Source organism: Rhinoraja longicauda, chromosome 6 (genome assembly GCF_053455715.1).
Source record: "Rhinoraja longicauda isolate Sanriku21f chromosome 6, sRhiLon1.1, whole genome shotgun sequence".
In the NCBI taxonomy this organism is placed as follows: Eukaryota; Metazoa; Chordata; class Chondrichthyes; order Rajiformes; family Arhynchobatidae; genus Rhinoraja; species Rhinoraja longicauda.
Window position 1 is genome coordinate 48,600,170 of NC_135958.1, and position 22,172 is coordinate 48,622,341.

Below are 22,172 nucleotides of genomic sequence, written 5' to 3' on the forward strand. Positions count from 1 at the left end.
CATCTCCATTTGCCCACCATTGATACAGACTCTGGTATGTGTGCTCGACCCCGTTTCCTGTAATTGATGACCAGCTCCTTCATTTTGCTGACATTGTGGAAGAGGTTGCCATTTTGGCACCACACGGCGAAACTCTCTACCCCCTTCCTTTACTGCTCCACTGTGAAATCTCCTCAAAGTATGCCGACGTCAATCTTCTTCCCTAATCCTAACCCAGTGATTTCCCTGAACTCCCACAGGAGCTGGGATCTCTACCTGAAGCTTATCTCTTTACCAGTCCAATGTAGCCCCAGGCCTCATGGGCTTATGATGACCAGACGGCTGGCCCTCAACAGATCCAGCTTCAGTGCTGTTCTCATTTTCATTTGTGGGTAGCACTGTGGCATAGCAGTAGAGCTACTGCCTCAGAGTCCCTGGGACCCGGGTTCGATCCTGACTACGGGCGCCGTCTGTACGGAGTTTGTACGTTCTCCCCGTGACCTGCGTGGGTTTTCTCCGAGATCTTTGGTTTCCTCCCACACTCCAAAAACGGACAGGTTTGTAGGTTAATCGGTTTGGTATAAAATGTAAAATTGTCCCGTGTGTGTAGGATAGTGTTAATGTGCGGGGATTGTTGGTCAGCACGGATTCGGTGGGCCGAAGGGCCTGTTTCCATGTTATATCTCTAAACTAAACTAAACAAAACTCAAAGGTGCAAAGCCCTTCGTGTGGCAGCTGAGGCTGTGATCCTCAAGCATTACTGAGACTAGGAGTGACAAGCCTAGCACAAAGCTGGAGACTCTCATTGGAGACCCTCACACTATCTTTAATCTGGACTTTATGCACTGGAATGTACTAAAGGTTAATTACGTAATCCCCTTTATCATGTATCTGTACACTGTGGATGGCTCGATTGCAATCATGTATTGTCTTTCCGCTAACTGGTTAGCATGCACAAAGGCTTTTCACTGTACCTCGGTACAGGTGACAATAAACTAAACTAATCTGAGGTGTGCTCAGACTTCCACTACTCATTCATACACTGAGGCACACTGGAATTTCTAGACATTCATGCTCTCATGTTAGAATTCTTGGCTTCAGAATACTTGTACTAAACACGATTCTGATTTCATGTAACCTGAATGTTGCAAACAAAAGCACAATGCCAGATCACTTCTTAATCGAAGGTATTCATTCACAAAATGCTGGAGTAACTCAGCGGGTCAGGCAGCATCTCAGGAGAGAAGGAATGGGTGACGTTTCGGGTCGAGACCCTTCTTCAGACTGATGTCAGGGGGGCGGGACAAAGGAAGGATATAGGTGGAGACAGGAAGATAGAGGGAGAACTGGGAAGGGGGAGGGGAAGAGAGGGACAGAGGAACTATCTAAAGTTGGAGAAGTCAATGTTCATACCGCTGGGCTGCAAGCTGCCCAAGCGAAATATGAGGTGCTGTTCCTCCAATTTTCGAGCCTCACTATGGCACTGGAGGAGGCCCATGACATAAAGGTCAGACTGGGAGTGGGAGCGGGAGTTGAAGTGCTCAGCCACCGGGAGATCAGGTTGGTTAAGGCGGACTGAGCGAAGGTGTTGAGCGAAACGATCGCCGAGCCTGCGTTTGGTTTCGCCGATGTAAAGAAGTTGACATCTAGAGCAGCGGATACAATAGATGAGGTTGGAGTAGGTGCAGGTGAACCTCAGTCTCACCTGGAAAGACTGTTTGTGTCCTTGGATGGAGTTGAGGGGGAAGGTAAAGTTGCATCTCCTGCGGTTGCAGAGGAAAGTGCTCAGGGATGGGGTGGTTTGGGTAGGAAGGGACGAGTGGACCAGGGAGTTACGGAGGGAACGGTCTCTGCGGAACGCAGAAAGGGGAGGGGATAGGAAGATGTGGCCAGTGGTGGGGTCCCGTTGGAGGTGACGGAAATGTTGGAGGATGATTTGTCGAACTCTTCCTCTTCCCCCTTCCCAGATCTCCTTCTATCTTCCTGTCTCCACCTATATCCTTCCTTTGTCCCGCCCCCCTGACATCAGTCTGAAGAAGGGTCCCGACCCGAAACGTCACCCATTCCTTCTCTCCTGAGATGCTGCCTGACCTGCTGAGTTACTCCAGCATTTTGTGAATAAATACCTTCGATTTGTACCAGCATCTGCAGTTATTTTCCTAGATCACTACTTGAGCTTTTTGCTATATTTCTTTGAACTTTCTGTTTAACGGGCTGGACCGAATGTAATGAACAGCTCATCCTTGCTGGCAGTGCAAACAAAATATAAGGTCAGACAACGGTCTAGTCAACCAATCTTAATTCTTTTTTCTCCATCTGAAAGGACTGGGTTTTGCTTCAATCTGTTTGAATAATGATTTGATTATTAGTTCCATCGCTCTATTTAAAATCTTGGGGTGGAGAATTTTCTGATACTTTATTAATTTAATTTTTCATGACTTGGATTCATATTTCTGTGTATAATAGGCATAAACATATGAAAATGTGTAGGAAGGAACTGCAGATGTTGTTTTACACTGAAGATAGACACAAAATGCTGGAGTAACTCAGCGGGACAGGCAGCACCTCTGGATAGAAGGAATGGGCGACATATCTGGAAGAAAGATCTTGACCTGAAACGTCACCCATTCCTTCTTTCCAGAGATGTTGCCTGTCCTGCCGAGTTACTCCAGCATTTTGTGTCTATCTTCAGCGTATGAAAATGACTGGCTTGTGAGGGGAAATGGTCAATGGTGCTTCCTTCGTTTTCTTGTTAATCTGAAACATCTGAACCTGTCAACCCAGCACCCTCCTGTACCTGGTAGATTCAGAAAAGATTGCATGATATCATCTTTCATTGGAGAATGCAAACCTGTAAATTGGCAAGACCAAACGTAGATTGGGCGATCATTTTGCTGAACACCTTCGCTCAGTCTTCCTGGACCTACCTGATCTCCCGGTTGCTAAACACTTTAATTCTCCTTAACAATCCTACACTGACCTTTCTGTCCGAGGGCTCCTTCATTGTCAGAGTGAGGCTGAACATAATTTGGTGGAACAGCATCTCATATTTCACTTAGGCAGCTTACAGCCCAGTGGTATGAATATTGATTTCTCTAGCATTCCCGGCATTCCCTCTCTCTCCATCTGTTCCCCACCCAAGTCACACCAGTTTCTCGTTCTCACCTAGCTACAGCTAACAATGACCTGTTTCCTTTATCATTGTTACTTTTTTGCATATCTTTCATTCATTGTTCTGTATCTCTCTACATTGTCTATATCTCTCATTTCCCATTCCTGTGACTTCCACTGAAGAAGGGTCTTGACTCGAAACGTCACCCATTCCTTCTCTCCAGAGATGCTGCCTGTCCCACTGAGTTACTCCAGCACATTGTGTCTATCTTCGGTTTAAGCCAGCATCTGCAGTTCCTTCCTACACACTCCTAATCATTTCACTGCATTGGTTTGGAACACATTCATGGAGAAACATCTTTTTAGAAGCAGACATGGGTAAATGACACATAATTTCCATTGAATAGACCGTTCCACTATAGGCATGAAGGAATATGAGAAATGTTCAATGAATAAATAGTCTATCACAAAGAGTAGGAAGGAATTTTAACCCACACAAATAGATGGTTTTGCATAAGGTATAAGATAAAATGTTAAAAATCTCAACTGGGAGACTGATTGTGTTTGAAATATGGGCTCCACCATTAGCTAAAGTGTAAAGTCATAAATAAATGCAGGTGTCACAAACTCAAGGAGTATTATCATATCATATCATATATATACAGCCGGAAACAGGCCTTTTCGGCCCACCAAGTCCGTGCCGCCCAGCGATCCCCGTACATTAACACTATCCTACACCCACTAGGGACAATTTTTACATTTACCCAGCCAATCAACCTACATACCTGTACGTCTTTGGAGTGTGGGAGGAAACCGAAGATCTCGGAGAAAACCCACGCAGGTCACGGGGAGAACGTACAAACTCCTTACAGTGCAGCACCCGTAGTCAGGATCGAACCTGAGTCTCCGGTGCTGCATTCGCTGTAAAGCAGCAACTCTACCGCTGCGCTACCGTGCCGCCCATATTATTTCTGCCAATCATTTAAATAATAGCATTCTCCCTTAATAGTCAGTACATACAGTGCATTTAGAAAGTATTCAGACCCCTTCACTTTTTCCATGTTTGTGATATGTTACAGCCTTATTTTAAAATGGATTAAATTCATTTTTTATCATCAATCTACACACAATACACCAGAATGAAGAAGCGAAAACAGGTGTTTAGAAATGTTTGCAAAGTAATTAAAAAGAAATAACCTGAAATATCACATTTACATAAGTATTCAGAACCTTTGCTATGACACTCAAAATTAAGTTATGTTCATCATGTTTCCATTGATTATCCATGAGATGTTTCTACAACTTGATTGGAGTCCACCAGTGGTAAATTAAATTGATTGGACATGCACAGTCAAACTGTGGGACCTTATATATACAGGTGTGTGCCTTTCCAAATCATGTCCAATCAATTTAATTTACCACTGTAGGACTCCAATGTAGGAGGAAATTAGACACTGCTCATCACCTGGCCAATACCATGGTGAAGCATGGTGGTGATGGCATCATGCTGTGGGGATGTTTTTCAGCAGCAGGAACTTGGAGACTAGTCAGGATCGAAGGAACGATGAATGGAGCAAAGTGCAGAGAGATTCTTGATGAAAACCTGCTCCTGAGCGTTCTGGACCTCAGACTGGGGCGGAGATTCACCTTCCAACAGGACAACGACCCTAAGTACACAGCTAAGACAACGTAGGAGTGGTTTTGTGACGTCTGTGAATGTCCTTGAGTGGCCCAGCCAGAGCCCGGACTTGATCCCGATCGAACATCTCTGGAGGGACCTGAAAATAGCTGTGCATCGACGCTCCCCATCCAACCTGACAGAGCTTGAGAGGATCTGCAGAGAAGAATGGGAGAAATTTCTCAAATACAGGTGTACCAAGCTTGTAGCATCATACCCAAGAAGACTTGAGGCTGTAATCGCTGCCAAAGGTGGCTCAACAAAGTACTGAGTAAAGGGTCTGAAAACTTATGTAAATGTGATATTTCAGTTTTCTTTTTAATTACTTTGCAAAAATTTCTAAACACCTGTTTTTGCTTCTTCATTCTGGGGTATTGCGTGTAGATTGATGATTAAAAAATAATAATTTAATCCATTTTAAAATTAGGCTGTAACGTACCAAAAATTGGGAAAAGTGAAGGGGTCTGAATACTTTCTGAATACACTGTAGTTAATTTGTTCTATAGCGTTCTTAGAAGACACAATCATTTTAACCAGTTTAGTGATATCAGGCTGAATTGGTGGCTTTGTTGAAGTTTAAAATTCTCACTGAATAATTTCCTGACAAATATCTGCCTTGGTTGGGTAGAAAGAAAATGTATAAACAGATCATTGTTGCAGAATGTGACAGGGAATAGTATATTGAGTGATTACCAAGTATTTTTATAGTTCTGGTTGCAGTAAGTCTGCCAAAATGCAAATTGGCCAACATAGATACTAACCCTTAGAATAGAACTAATTCTACAGGGTTTGTTTTCTATCGAGAGAACGTCAATAATTGGACTTTAGGTTGTATTTGTACCTGATGTCATTGTTGGGCTCTCATGGAGCCTGTTAATTGACAGGTTTCTGTTTGTGTTCATTGACTCTTGTTGGGTTGCCATAGTTACCATAGTTACCATACATATTGCACCTCTCACTCTCCATTTGAATAGGTACCAATTTCTGAATAATGGAGTGTGGTTTTTTAAAACTGAAACAGCTAAATAACATTGCTTTAAAGCTGTTATTGGGAGTCCGACAAGCTGAATAATGTAGTCCTTGGTTCAAAATCTTGTTGCAAACCATTTAACTTTACTTCAGCAGGCAGCAAAAATGGGCAACTGATAACAAGTTGGAAGGTCCTTATCTAATCAAGCTTTTCAGATGATGTCAGAAATTGTTTGTAACTGTCGGCAAAAGGTGTGATTAGACGTCAGGTTTGAGCTCAACCTCCTGGTGGTTTTCTATTAGAAGGAATAAATGCTATTTGGTTTGTGTGATGTTTTATCTACGTTCAATTATGTTAATGCCCAACATAGGCTGTCATGGTGTACTTATTCTTGATACATAGTGATGTTTGCAAAAAGGTAAGAAGGGTCTCAACCCAAAATATCACCCATTCCTTCTATCCAGTGATGCTGCGTGTCCCGCTGAGTTACTCCAGCATTTCTGTGCTATCTTCAATGTAAACCAGGGGGCACGGTGTTGCAACAGTCGAGTTACTGCCTTACAGAGCCAGGGACCCGGGTTCGATCCTGACCACGGGTGCTTTGTCTGTACAGAGTTTGTACTTTCTCCCCGTGACCTGCGTTGGTTTTCTCCGATATCTTCGGTTTCCTCAAAGACATGCAGGTTTGTAAGTAAATTGGCTTGATATTTTTTTTTAAAGTTAGATTGTCCCAAATGTGTGTAGGATAGTGTTAACGTGTGGGGATCGCTGGTTCGTGTGGGCTCGGTGGGCCGAAGGGACTATTTCCAAGCTGTATTTCTAAACTAAACTAAAAATAAACTAACCTGCAGTTCCTTCCTACACATGAATACTTGGAAATGTCCACAACTGAGCTAAAGTAAGGTATGTAGGTTAATTGACTGGGCAAATGTAAAAATTGTCCCTAGTGTGTGTAGGATAGTGTTAGTGTGCGGGGATCACTGGGCGGTGCGGACTTGGTGGGCCGAAAAGGCCTGTTTCCGCGCTGTATCTGAAATATGAAAAAATAAATAAAAAAATAAATAAATAAAGTAAGAATTTCATTGTTCGATCAGGGACATATGACAATAAAACACTCTTGACTCTATTCTACATGGATAAACCTGCAGAGCATATGTTAGAGAGTATTATTAAACTGATGCAATTTGAAAGCTTGTAAAGGCAGAGTTGATTTACTTCTGCAATGTACTGACTGTACAGTGTTAAAATATTTGTCCCTATATTGTGTGGTGTACCAACCATCAGCTTTGGTGATCAACTGAGATTTATGGATGTAATAAGTTTGGAGTGAGTTCATTATTCTGGATAAACTGTTTCAGAAACCACTACGAGATACAGTGGTAGTTCCTATGGGGACGTAGTTGGTAAGTGTTGAGATACACAATTACGAGCAGTGAAAATAATGGATCGACAATGGCCACCTGGAAAAATAAATAAATACAATATATTTCACAATATATTTATTGTAATAATATATTTTAATCTAACTTTTTGGAAAAGTAAATTTCATATTTTGAAATAAATCATAGCTCTATCACATTATTTGGCAGTGAAATGGAAAAAAATAATATGGCAGAAACCATCATAGCCTAAGGCCATGGCTCCAAAGGCTGATGCCTTAAAAGCAGACATATTAAAAATGTTAATTGTCACATTGCTCACAAACCTCCATGTGTTTTATGTTCTGAGGTTATATAAGCAACTGTACTCTGTCCTGACTTCACTCAAGGTTACATTACTTAAATCTCCTCCCAATACCGAGTAAAACTATCACACTGTGCAGGTCAGTAATATAGAAGTGTCGCACCAGAGTCACAAGTGATACAATTATTTTGTTTAGTGATCCAATTGATGGCAGAAGAGATTGACTACTCTCAACCTTTGACCATATCAACTTTCTTGTTGAACCTTCGATACAAGAAACATAGAAACAGCGAAAATAGGTGTAGGAGGAGGCCATTTGGCCCTTCGAGCCAACACCGCCATTCATTGTGATCATGGCTGATCATCCACAATCAGTAACCTGTCCCTGCCTTCTCCCCATATCCCTTGATTCCACTTGCCCCTAGAGCTCTAACTAACTCTCTTTTAAAAGAGATATGCGCTACCTTCATTAATTATTATTCAGGGGTGTTCATCGTGACTTTAATATATATTTAACTGATTAGTAGCACCATGGATCATGAGAGCAATTATTCAGGCTTTTTCTAACTCTAACTTCAAGTGGCCCTTGCTTTCCCTCTCTCTCCATCCCCTCGCCCTTCCCAGTTCTCCCACCAGTCTTTACTGTCTCCGACTACATTTTATCTCTGTACCGCCCACTCTCCTGACATCAGTCTGAAGAAGTGTTTCGATCCGATACGTCACCCATTCCTTCTCACCAGAGATGCTGCCTGTCCAGCAGAGTTACTCCAGCATTTTGGGTCTATCTGCATTTCCTTATATCTACTCTGAAGATTCAGAAGTGTTTTGACCATTACACAGTGCTCTGATTGTAAATATGTAATTGAATGGAACCTTTATTGTCAGGTCATCAACCTGAAATGTTATCTCCGTTACGCTCACCATTAGAAGCTGCCTGACCCACTGAAGGTCATCAACTGCATTACCCTCGTTAATCCTCACTGTTCCTTAATTAGTACCTGCAACAAATCTGTGATTATTTTCATTTGCCAGCTCATACATTTACAAGCACCAATGAATTTTGCCCAGATCATTATCTCCTGCTCTGGAAGATTGAATTGTACCCCTCTGTTGCCATTGAGCTGGCTCCTCTGCAGGTGCTGGATTTATCCAGCTGCCCTTTTCAAACGACGCTGTAACACTTCCATCACTTTGGCCTCCTAACATCATGAGATAGCTAACCTTTAGTCACATGCTATTTTGTCTGTGTATTTTCCTCTCCACACTGCCACCGCCTCCCCTTTGCAGCTGCATTAACCTACATCTTCTCCTCTAGTGGACTCTGGTTATCTCAGCCATATTCTGTCTCCAGAAACAAATAGCATTTATGGCCCCTGATGTTATCGACTTTTCTTTGAATGCCCTTCGAATGTTTGTGTGTTTATGAAAGACTTGCCATTTGCTTCATTTTATGTTGGCCTCTACTATTCTCAAACTGTTACTTTAGTGTGTGTTGGATCTTTTTTTCTTCTATCTCATGTTAACCTTTATATCTTAAGCCATCCAGGGGGTTTTGAATGCCCATTCTTATCTTCGTGCAAATGTCATCTCCCTTTTAGAAACTCTCATTGTTTGAGAACGTCTGGCGTACGGATTTTTGATTTTTGATTTTTTACAGCAATACGTAGAGGTGCCTACCAGAGAAGGGGCAGTGTTGGACCTCCTGTTAGGAAATGAGATGGGTCAGGTGACGGAGGTATGTGTTGAGGAGCACTTTGGGTCTAGTGATCATAATGCCATTAGTTTCAATATCATTATGGAGAAGGTCAAATCTGGACCAAGGGTTGAGATTTTGGATTGGAGAAAGGCTAATTTTGAGGAGATGAGAAAGGATTTAAAAGGAGTGAAATGGAAATTGTTGTTTTATGAAAAGGATATAATAGAGAAATGGAGGATATTTAAAGGTGAAATTTTGAGAGTACAGAGTCTTTATGTCCCTGTTCGGTGGAAAGGAAAGAATAATAATTTGAAAGAGCCGTGGTTTTCCAGGGAAATTGGACACTTGGTTCGGAAAAAGAGGGAGATATACAATAAATATAAGCGGCAAGGAGTAAATGAGGTTCTTGAGGAATATAAAGAATGTAAAAGGAATCTTAAAAAGGAAATTAGAAAAGCGAAAAAAAGATATGAGGCTGCTTTGGCAAGTAATGTAAAAGTAAACCCCAAGGGGTTCTACAGATATGTCAATAGCAAAAGGATAGTGAGGGATAAAATTGGTCCATTAGAGAGTCAGAGTGGACAGCTATGTGCTGAGCCGGAAGAAATGGGGGAGATATTAAACAATTTCTTTTCTTCGGTATTTACCGAGGAGAAGGATATTGAATTATGTGAGGTAAGCGAAACAAGTAGAGTAGTGATGGAAATTAGGAGGATTAAAGAAGAGGAGGTACGGACACTTTTGAAGAATATAAAAGTGGATAAGTCTCCAGGTCCTGATAGGATATTCCCTAGGACATTGAGGGAAGTTAGTGCAGAAATAGCAGGGGCTATGACGGAAATATTTCAAACGTCATTAGAAACAGGGATGGTGCCGGAAGATTGGCGCATTGCGCATGTTGTGCCTTTGTTTAAAAAAGGTTCTAAAAGTAAACCTAGCAATTATAGACCTATTAGTTTGACGTCTGTGGTGGGAAAATTAATGGAAAAGATACTTAGGGACAATATATATAATTATTTGGATAATCAAGGCCTGATTAGAAACAGTCAACATGGATTTGTGCCTGGAAGGTCATGTTTGACTAATCTTCTTGAATTTTTTGAAGAGGTTACCAGGGAAATTGATAAGGGCAAGGCTGTGGATGTTGTCTATATGGACTTCAGTAAGGCATTTGACAAGGTTCCACATGGAAGGTTGATTAAGAAGGTTAAATCGTTGGGTATTAATAGTGAGGTTGCAAGATGGATTCAACAATGGCTGAATGGGAGATACCAGAGGGTAACGGTTGACAATTGTATGTCAGGTTGGAGGCCAGTGTCTAGTGGAGTGCCCCAAGGATCTGTGTTGGGTCCACTGTTGTTTGTCATTTACATTAATGATCTGGATGATGGTGTGGCAAATTGGATTAGTAAATATGCAGATGATACTAAGATAGGTGGAGTAGTTGATAGTGAGGTAGATTTTCAAAGTCTACAGAGAGACTTGGGCCTTTTGGAAGGGTGGGCTGAAAGATGGCAGATGGAGTTTAATGCTGATAAGTGTGAGGTGCTGCATTTTGGTAGGACAAATCAAAATAGGACGTACAGGGTAAATGGTAGGGAATTGAGGAATGCAGTGGAACAGAGGGATCTGGGAATAACTGTGCATTGTTCCCTGAAGGTGGAATCTCATGAGGATAGGGTGGTGAAGAAGGCGTTTGGTATGCTTGCCTTTATAAATCAGAGCATCGAGTATAGAAGTTGGGATGTAATGTTGAAATTGTACAGGGCATTGGTGAGGCCGAATCTGGAGTATGGTGTGCAGTTCTGGTCACCAAATTATAGGAAGGATGTCGACAAAATGGAGAGGGTACAGAGGAGATTTACTAGAATGTTGCCTGGGTTTCAGCACTTAGGCTACAGAGAGAGGTTGAACAGGTTGGGTCTTTATTCTTTGGAGCGTAGAAGGTTGAGGGGGGACTTGATAGAGGTTTTTAAAATTTTGAGAGGGACGGACAGAGTTGACGTGGGTAGGCTTTTCCCTTTGAGAGTGGGGAAGATTCCAACAAGGGGACATAGCTTCAGAATTGAGGGACAAAGGTTTAGGGGTAACATGAGGGGGAACTTCTTTACTCAGAGGGTTGTGGCTGTATGGAATGGGCTTCCGGTGGAAGTGGTGGAGGCTGGCTCGATTTTATTATTTAAGAGTAAATTGGATAGGTATATGGATAAGAGGGGATTAGAGGGTTATGGTCTGAGTGCAGGTAGATGAGACTAGGTCAGGGAGAATGGTCGGCGTGGACTGGTAGGGCCGGACAGGCCTGTTTCCATGCTGTAGTTGTTATATGTTGTTATATGTTATAAACCAGAAACCACTTGTGGTGGAGACTTCTGTACTTCACTGATGTTATCCCTCTTCCACTTACATGTCTTTTTACCTGAGATTGTTTGTTAGGTTGTCCATAAGCTACACACTTCTTCAAACTGGTGATGGTCTTCTCCTAACATTTCTCCCTCTGATACCAGCTACAGTTGTCCCAGCTCATTTCCCTGCCTCGGATTCAGCCCAGCTTGCCACCTTCATTCAAGGCAAGGTTGTTCTTTTGCCCTGTAGATACCAATATTCTCTGAATATATTGCGTAATTGACAAACCCTATATTTCTTTCAAAGATAGACACTAAATGCTGGAGTAACTTAGCAGGACAGGCAGCATCTCTGGAGAGAAGGAATGGGTGATGTATCGGGTCGAGACCCTTCTTCACACCAAGCCTCAGGGGAGAGGGTAATGAGAGATATGGAACGTGTAAGGTGTGAAAAGAACTGATCAAATCAGAGTCTGAAGAAGGATCTCGACCCGAAACGTCACCCATTCCTTCTCTCCTGAGATGCTGCCTGACCTGCTGAGTTACTCCAGCATTTTGTGATACCTTTGATCAAATCAGACAATGTTCACGGAAATGTACAATGGTTTATTATCGGATGAGGGGAAGGTGACAACGAGCCTTCAGTCTGAAGAAGGGTCTCGACCCATTCCCTCCATCCAGAGATGCTGTCTGTCTTGCTGAGTTACCCCAGCATTTTGTGTCAATCTTCGGTGTAAACCAGCATTTGCAGTTCTATAATCTATATTTCTATAATTTGCTTGTAAATTTGCATCTTATCACCACCACTTATCAGTGAGCATAGGGCACAGAAAAGGCCTTTGGGCCCACCTGATGTCAAATACAACTAAAGTTCTCTGCCTGCATGTGATCGATATCCTCCATCCATGTGCCTATCTAAAAGCTTCTCAAATGCCACATTGGTATCTGTTTCCACCACCACACCCAGCAGCATGTTCCAGGCACCCACCACTCAAAGTTTGCTCCTATCTCCTTAAAGCAATTCCCCTTGTCTTTGACTTTTCCACCCTGGGGAAAAATGGTTCTGACAGTCGTTGCTTATTTTTTGAAATACTTCTATCAAGTCCCCCCTCAACCTCTGACACTCAAAGCAATTGAAGCTTGTTCAATAATCTTTAACTGGTGTTTTGCATTTTAGTTTTTCTATTTTTTTTTAACCACGTTTCTGTAATTTTTTAATGCTTCATTTTATTTGTAATCAGATTGTAATCAGGTTGACAGAAGGCGAAAAAAAAACCCTCAATGGAACGAAAAGGGATGGAAATATTCAGGTGGTCAGGCTGTATCTGTGGAGAGAATAATGTTTCAGATCAGTGACCTTTCTTTTGAATCAGGTGCCAGGGAGTGACCTTGCATACGAGTAACTCACAACACTTGGATGCCAGTTGAGATACTGCCAACAAACAGTGATGACCTCCAATGTAAAGAGGACACAAAGTACAGCTGACTATGCGACATTGGGCTTGTTACATTTGATAAAGGATGGTGAGAGGGAGGGGGGAGGAGGATAAGGGGGGCTGAGGGGGAGGGAGGGGGGGGAGGGGGGGAGGGGGGAAGGGAATGGGATGGGGAAGGAGGGGGAGGTGGAGAGGGTGCTGCATCAATGCAGGACAGGTTTGGGCCCAATGGGTCCACTTGGTCTAGTAATAGTTAAGGCCCCGAAGTACTTGGTGCAACCTTTAAAAAGTCCATAGTAGTTCATTGCTGAGGTTGGGCTGTGGTCATGTGCAGTGTGGTTCAAGAACTTGATGCCGTTGTTAAACCCGGAGGTCAGATTCTCTGGCTCCTGAACCTTCATCCTGATGGTAGCAGTGAGACGGGAGCATAGCCAGGGTGGGCGAGTCTTTGATGATATTAGCTGTTACTTTCAGGCAGTGATTCCTGTCGATCCCATCAATGGTGTGGAGGTCAATACGTGATGGATTGACCAATATCCACCACTTTCTGCAGCCACCTTCCTTCTTGGGCATTCAAATTACTGAACTGGGGTGTGAAGCAACCAGTCAGTGTGCTCTCTATCGTACACCCATAGAAGCTCAATAGAGTCATCAGCAGCAGGCTGAATCTCCTCTAATCTTTGAGGAAATGAAGGCACCCATGAGCTTTCTTTGTGATTGCAACAGGACAAATCTTCAGAGATGTGCACACCCAGAAATCTGACTCTCTCCACCACTATCACCAATGAAGGCAGGTCCAAGGAACCTTTGCTTTGATCTTAGCCTTCCTGAAGTCCACAATCAGCTATCTGCAGAGTGACAAAAGTGGTTATCAACAGTCCTTTCACAAAGCGCATATTCACTAATAATCTAAAGATGGACATGAAGAGCTGGAGTAGCTCATCAGGTAAGGCAGCATCTCTAGAGAGAAAGGGTAGGTGATGTTTCGGGTTGGGACCCTTCTTCAGACACCTTTCCTTTTTCTCCAGAGATGCTGCCTGACCCGCTGATTGCTCCAGCACTTTGTGTCTGTCTTTGGTATAAATCGGCACCTGTGCTTCTTTGTTTCTTCACTAATCATCTGCTGGGGTTGGGTTTCGCAGGGCCATGCTTCTCCAGGCCTCATCGTAGCTTTGGTTAAAAAAAGACCAAAGAGCTGAATTCCAAAAGCAAGATAGGAGTGACTCCCCATGATATTATTTTTGTCGACAAATGATCAAAACAACATATGTGTTGGGTTTTGAGGGGAAAACACACCGATGGTTGAAGTCATTCCCTACGCAAAGGGCACAATTTAGTTGTTGGAGTCGATAATGTGTGCCCCGGGATATTCGTGCAGAAATCCTACAATCTTCATGTTTCATCAAAGATCATTTATTGGTGTAAAATCATCATGGAGGATTTGTGCTAATGTCACCAGTGTTTTAAATTCCATTTGTAATGAATGAAGCAGTTAATGACTGCATACAATAGCACCTACATAATGTTCATTCATAGGCTGATAAGCAACAAGGAACATTAATGTTGCAGAAGTATGTATCGATCGCCTGTAATGATAGAATGTGGAAACACTAACTACAATGGTTCAATAGTGTAAGAAAATAACTGCAGATGCTGGTACAAATCGAAGGTATTTATTTCACAAAATGCTGGAGTAACTCAGCAGGTCAGGCAGCATCTCAGGAGAGAAGGAATGGGTGACATTTCGGGTTGAGACCCGAAACGTCACCCATTCCTTCTTTCCTGAGATGCTGCCTGACCTGCTGATTTACTCCAGCATTTTGTGAAATTAAAAAACAGTGGTTCAATAGCATCACTATTATCTCAATGGTGTCAGATTAGGTAAAGGGGAAGTGCAACGAGACCTGGGTGTCATTGTACACCAGTCACTGAAAGTAGGCGTGCAGGTACAGCAGGCAGTGAAGAAAGCTAATGGCATGTTGGCCTTCATAACGAGAGGATTTGAGTATAGGAGTGTGTTTTGTTGCTTTTTATTGGTATGGCTATGGCAAATCAAATTCCTTGTATGTTGCAAAACATACTTGGCTAATAAAGTATGAGTAATGATCGTCTGGCTTTACATTTCACTACTCTTCATGTCTTATCTGACATCCTTTTTGTCTCTTTTCAAACTCTAGCCTCTGTCCACCCATCTGCCAATGAAACCTCCCTCACTTGTATATATGCAGGAAGGAACTGCAGATGCTGGCTCACATCAAAGATAGACACCAAACACTAGAGTAACTCAGCAGGACAGGCTGCATCTGTGGAGAGAAGGAATGGGTGACGTTTCGGGTCGATTGTTTCACCTCCTGATGCCTCAAAGTCTTTCCATATTCCACAAATCACATGTCGGGCATGAGGACGTGTTGTCTTCACCTGAATGAGTGAGGGCAGCTGCAAGTCATCTGTAATAGAGGTCTATTTGATCGCCACACTGTCCATGGATTCCCTCCACCATGTGCGCACAGTGGCTGCTTTATATACCGCACACTCCCCTCAGCATCACCACTCAATCCATGACCTGCCAGGAAAGGCAAGGGCAGCAGCTGCAGGGTAATACCACCACCTGCACGTTCCCCAAGAAGTTCCACACCACCCTCACGTGTAAATGCATTGTACTTCCTTCATCATCACCTTCTACTTCCTCAGAGTCAGGCCAAACGCAAATTGGACGAACAGCACCTCATATTTTGCTTGGGCAGCTTACAACTTTGAGAGCGGCACGGTGGCGCAGCGGTAGAGTTGCTGCCTTACTGCGAATGCAGTGCCGGAGACCCGGGTTCCATCCCGACTAAGGGTGCTTTTGTTTGGTGTTGGTTTATGATTGTGTGTGTTATTGCTTATTTTTATTGCTCTTATTGTTGGACTGTGGGTAATCTTTCATTTCACTGTGCATTTATGTGTATGTGACACATAAAATTGACTATTGACTATTGTACCTTCTCCCCGTGACCTGCGTGGGTTTCTCTGTGATCTTCAGTTTCCTCCCGCACTCCAAAGACGTACAGGTTTGTAGGTTAATTGGCTTGGTGAATGTTTAAAAAAATTGTCCCTAGTGGGTATAGGATAGTGTTAAATGTGCGGTAATCGCTGGTCAGCGCAGACCCAGTGGGCCGAAAGGGCCTGTTTCTGTGCTGTATCTCTAAACTAAACTAAGCTAAACTAAACCCAGAGGTGTGAATATTGATTTCTCTATGTTCTGCTCTTCTACCTCCTGGAGGTCCCTCTCCAATAGCATTCAGGAAAGGAAAAGTAAAAAATACTGCAGAAGCTGAACATCTGAGATAAAAAAACAGAAATGATTGGAAAGTCATACAGTAGTATCTGTGGAAAGGGAAAAAGGTGAAAAGTGGAAAATCCTTTGTTGCAGGGGCATATATATAATATAAGAAAATAACTGCAGATGCTGGTACAAATCGAAGGTATTTATTCACAAAATGCTGGAGTAACTCAGCAGGTCAGGCAGCATCTCAGGAGAGAAGGAATGGGTGACGTTTCAGGTCAAGACCCTTCCTCAGTCTGAAGTAGGGTCTCGACCTGAAACGTCACCCATTCCTTCTCTCCTGAGATGCTGCCTGACCTGCTGAGTTACTCCAGCATTTTGTGAATAAATACCTTGTTGCAGGGGAATATCAGTTCAAGCTATCATCTTTTCAGGGACGATTAAGGATGGTCAATAAAGCCTAAATGTCGGTGATACCCTCAACCCAAGAAATGCATTGAAATCACCTTACTGATGTGATCAGGGAGCCAAACTGTGATGATGCTGTCTTTGCTGCACTGAGTATTTTGCACATGTCTGCCATACAGCCCAGTCTTCTTAGCAAAACCAGTACAACACTGTTACACAGCTTGCTTTCCGGCAGGCATGGGATGTAAGATTTTAGAAAATAATTCAGCCGTGAGCAAAATGTGCATGTTGTGTGGATTTTCTTTGTGCTCCTCTTAAATGACATTGTCCTTACACCAGGTAGTAAAAGATCAATGCTGCGTTTACATTAATTGAAAGTAAAAATAAAACTCCTTCAAGTGGCTTAGCCGTGAACTTCGTGCCCATGAAATTCCTGAACCATGCAGATTAATCAGGTTTGATTGTTTCATCCCCATTGTGTGCCAAGATCGCTGATCTCATTTGTGGTATTGGAAGGTTGAATATTGGACCAGGTAATTTGCCTGTCAGATCTTGGCTGGCTTTTCCTTAGAGCTGTATAAAACTATTCCCACCACCTGGGTCTTGTAGCTCTCTTTAGTCACGTAAAGTACTGAAAAACTCACAAATCCATGCTTAATTTTATCTGAGCAGTGTTGTTTTCTGCGATGTTACTGCATTGAATGGTAAAGCTCTAATAACCCTCTTCAAAAAACAGTCTACTCATCTATTTCCTCAATCTGTTAGCGATGGTTTTGAATTTTTCAGCACAGACCTCCCACCCATAGGAAATATGTCACTCTCAAACCATCAAAATGCTTTATAACTTTAAACTGCCTCTGATAATTTTTTTTCTTGGCCTTCTCTGCTTCCCTCCAGTTACCTCTTATGTCTGTTACTTCCTATCTCTTGCACCATCCTAATGAATTAAAATGTAAGTTTCCTAAAACTGCAGATAATGCTTTTACCCAGGGCAGGAGAACTGGCGTAAAGGTGGAGCTGCTGCCTTACGGCGCCCTAGACCCGGGTTTGATCCTGACTATCGGTGCAGTCTGTATGGAGTCAGAGAGTTGTGAATCTGTGGAATTCTCTGCCTCAGAAGGCAGTGGAGGCCAATTCTCTGAATGCATTCAAGAGAGAGCCGGATAGAGCTCTTAAGGATAGCGGAGTCAGGGGGTATGGGGAGAAGGCAGGAACGGGGTACTGCAGGAATGGGGTACTGCAGGAACGGGGTATGTTCTCCCTGTGACCACATGCATTTTCTTCAGGTGCTCTGGTTTCAATAGACAATAGACAATAGACTATAGGTGCAGGAGGAGGCCATTCGGCCCTTCGAGCCAGCACCGCCATTCAATGTGATCATGGCTGATCATTCTCAATCAGCACCCCGTTCCTGCCTTCTCCCCATACCCCCTGACTCCGCTATCCTTAAGAGCTCTATCCGGCTCTCTCTTGAATGCATTCAGAGAATTGGCCTCCACTGCCTTCTGAGGCAGAGAATTCCACAGATTCACAACTCTCTGACTGAAAAAGTTTTTCCTCATCTCAGTTCTAAATGGCCTACTCCTTATTCTTAAACTGTGGCCCTTTGTTCTGGACTCCCCCAACATTGGGAACATGTTTCCTGCCTCTAACGTATCCAACCCCTTAATAATCTTATACGTTTCGATAAGATCCCCTCTCATTCTTCTAAATTCCAGTGTATACAAACCTAGTCGCTCCAGTCTTTCAACATATGACAGTCCCGCCATTCCGGGAATTACCCTAGTAAACCTACGCTGCACGCCCTCAATAGCAAGAATATCCTTCGTCAAATTTGGAGACCAAAACTGCACACAGTACTCCAGGTGCGGTCTCACTAGGGCCCTGTACAACTGCAGAAGGACCTCTTTGCTCCTATACTCAACTCCTCTTGCGATACTCAGCTCCTCTTGTTTCCTCCCACACTCCAAAGATGTACAGGTTTGTAGGTTAATTGGCTTCAGTCAAATTATAAATTGTCCCTAGTGTGTACGATTATGTTAGTGTATGGAGTAATCGCTGGATGGCGTGAACTCGGTGGGCCGATGGGCCTGTTTCCACATTGTATCTCTCAACTAAAATAAACTATCTCTAACCAGTGAGTTACATCATTTTATAATTACAGGTAATTCTAATGTAATACGTGTTTTCATTATGTGAATTGGATATAACACAGTTAATGAATTAGGGAACACTATTTGTATTATGCGGGCCACATTGGTTATAATGCAATATTTATTAAAAGTAGAGAACCACTTAAAAGTTACTTTTGAAATTGACGAACAGAACAAAGCTGTCTCGGAAAAAATAACAGTCTAGGGAAAATAAACTGCTTCCATGTAACTTCCCCAGAATAACCAGTCTCTTGAGGGCACACTTCACTGCAGGAGGCCATTGAGATTAAAAATAATCGCCTCTATAGGCAATAATGCAATAATATTCAATTAAACCATGGAACATGCAACCTTTAGTGATTTTAGTTTGCAGTAACAGAAAATAAACTTATGGCTATTAAAAACATCTTTCTCTTTGAAAATCCTTTATTTAAAAAAAATAACGTTGTTTTTGTAAGTCTGAAACTCACTGACCCCAAACTCCCTTTCTCCAATGGACACAATTGTTTTACATAGCGTTAGATAGAATATCATTACTTCTCATTGATGAAAAGAAAATGTTGTTCTTCATCTAACGAGAGCCATACTTCAAACTCCTCGCTCTCTATTAATTGTTCTTTTTCCTTCCATGTTACAGAAACATAGAAAATAGGTGCAGGAGGAGGCCATTCGGCCCTTCGAGCCAGCACAGCCATTCATTGTGATCATGGCTGATCATCCACAATCAGTAACCCGTGCCTGCCTTCTCCCCATATCCCTTGATTCCGCTAGCCCCTACCTTTCTTAAATTTCATCACCGATATTTGTTCACGCTAAATTATAACTCCTTCGAGCTGAACCACCAAACTAATTTATTTCTGTGTAGGAAAGAACTGCAGATGCTGGTTTAAATCGAAGACAGGCACAAAATGCTGGAGTAACTCAGGGAGCATCTCTGGAGAGAAGGAATGGGTGACGTTTAAGATTGAGACCCTTCTTCAGACTGATTTATATTTATTTTGTGCTCATCAATCCTTTCCTTGTGTTCCTTGTTTTGTAAACATCTCATGATCTAAGAGCTAAATCAAACCCAATATTGGCTCTTATGGTACAACGCTTCCTGTTATTAAATCAGTGTTGTGACAGTTTGCCCTCGTTTTTAGTGCATCAGTCATTTTTCTATCCATTGTGCTACATTTCATCCTTTGCCATAAGGCTTTTTTTTGTACCTACTATGTAATATTAAGCATTGCCAATGAGCTCTCCTAGGAAAGCTAATGGCATGTTGGCCTTCATTGAGAGAGGATTTGAGTTTAGGAACAAGGAGGTCCTACTGCAATTGTACAGGGCCCTATTGAGATTGCGCTTGGAGTACTAAGCAATTTTGGTCTCCTAATTTGAGGAAGGACATTATTGCTATTGAGGGAGAGCAGCATAGGTTCACCAGGTTAATTCCCAGGATGGCGGGACTGACATATGATGAAAATATTGGTCAATTGGGCTTGTATTCACTGGAATTTAGAAGGATGAGAGGGGATCTTATAGTGTATATAAAATTCTTAAAGGATTGGACAGGCTAGATGCAGGAAAAATGTTCCTGATGTTGGGGGAGTCCAGAACCAGGGGTCACAGTTTAAGAATAAGAGGAAGGCCATTTAGGACTGAGATGCGGAAAAAAAAATTCACCCAGAGAGTTGTAAATCTGTGGAATTCCATGCCGCAGAGACAGTGGAGGGCAATTCACTGGATGTTTTCAAGAGAGAATTAGATTTAGCTCTTCGTGCTAGGACTATATGGGGAAAAAGCAGGAACAGGGTACTAATTTTAGATGATATATTTTTTAATATAATAGACAATAGACAATAGACAATAGGTGCAGGAGTAGGCCATTCAGCCCTTCGAGCCAGCACCGCCATTCAATGCGATCATGGCTGATCACTCTCAATCAGTACCCCGTTCCTGCCTTCTCCCCATACCCCCTCACTCCGCTATCCTTAAGAGCTCTATCCAGCTCTCTCTTGAAAGCATCCAACAAACTGGCCTCCACTGCCTTCTGAGGCAGAGAATTCCACACCTTCACCACTCTCTGACTGAAAAAGTTCTTCCTCATAAGTCTTTTCAATTGGAGGATGTAATATACAGTGCATTCAGAAAGTATTCAGACCCCTTCACCTTTTCCACATTTTGCTACGTTACAGCCTTATTTTAAAATGGATTAAATTCTTTTTTTTTAATCACCAATCTAGACACAATACCCCATAATAAAAAAGCAAAAACAGGTGTTTAGAAATTTTTGCAAAGTAATTAAAAAGAAATAACTGAAATATCACATTTACTTTGGTATTCAGAGCCTTTGCTACGACACTCAAAATTGAGCTTATGTTCATCCTGTTTCCATTGATTATCCTTGAGATGGTTCTACAACTTGATTGGAGTCCATCAGTGTTAAAGTAAATTGATTAGACATGATTTTGAAAGGCACACACCTGTCTATAAGGTCCCACAGTTGACAGTGCATGTCAGAGCAAAAACCAAGCCATGAAGACGAAGGAATTGTCCGTAGACCTCCGAGACAGGATTGTTTCGAGACACAGATCTGGGGATGGGCATAAAACAATTTCTGCAGTATTGCAGGTCCCGAAGACCACAGTGGCCTCCGTCATTCTTAAATGGAAAGCAGGAATCACTGGGACTCTTCATAGAGCTGGCCGCCCGGCCAAACTGAGCAATCGGGGAGGAGGGCCTTGGTCAGGGAGGTGACCAAGAACCCAATGGTCACTCTGACAGAGCTCCAGAGTTCCTCTGTGAAGATGGGAGAACCTTCCAGAAGGATAACTATATTTGTAGCACTCCACCAATCAGGCCTTTATGGTAGAGTGGCCAGACGGAAGCCACTCCTCAGAAAAAGGCACATGACAGCCCGCTTGGAGTTTGCCAAAAGGCACCTAAAAGACTATCAGACCATGAGAAACAAGATTCTCTGGTCTGATGAAACCAAGATTGAACTCTTTGGCCTGAATGCTCATCACCTGGCCAATACCATACCTACGGTGAAGCATGGTGGTGGCAGCATCATGCTGTGGGGATGTTTTTCAGCGGCAGGAACTGGGAGACTAGGCAGGATCGAGGGAAAGATGAACGGAGCAAATCACAGAGAGATCTTTGATGAAAACCTGCTCCAGAGCGTTCTGAACCTCAGACTGGGGCAGAGGTTCATCTTCCAACAGGACAACAACTCTAAGCACACAGCCAAGACACCGCAGGAATGGCTTCGTGACAAGTCTGTGAATGTCCTCGAGTGGCCCAGCCAGAGCCCGGACTTGAACCCAATCGAACATCTCTGGAGGGACCTGAAAATAGCTGTGCATCGACACTCCCCATCCAACCTGAAAGAGCTTGAGAGGATCTGCAGAGAAGAATGGGAGAAATGACCCAAATACAGGTGTGCCAAGCTTGTAGCGTCATACCCAAG

The 22,172-nt window shown here is 42.8% G+C and overlaps 1 protein-coding gene across 1 annotated transcript in view; it reads left to right on the forward strand.

Annotated features, from left to right (window-relative positions):
• dnah9 (dynein, axonemal, heavy chain 9) overlaps positions 1 to 22,172 on the forward strand; it is a 467,621-nt gene that overhangs the window by 282,253 nt on the left and 163,196 nt on the right. The gene's annotated exons all lie outside the window — the stretch shown is intronic.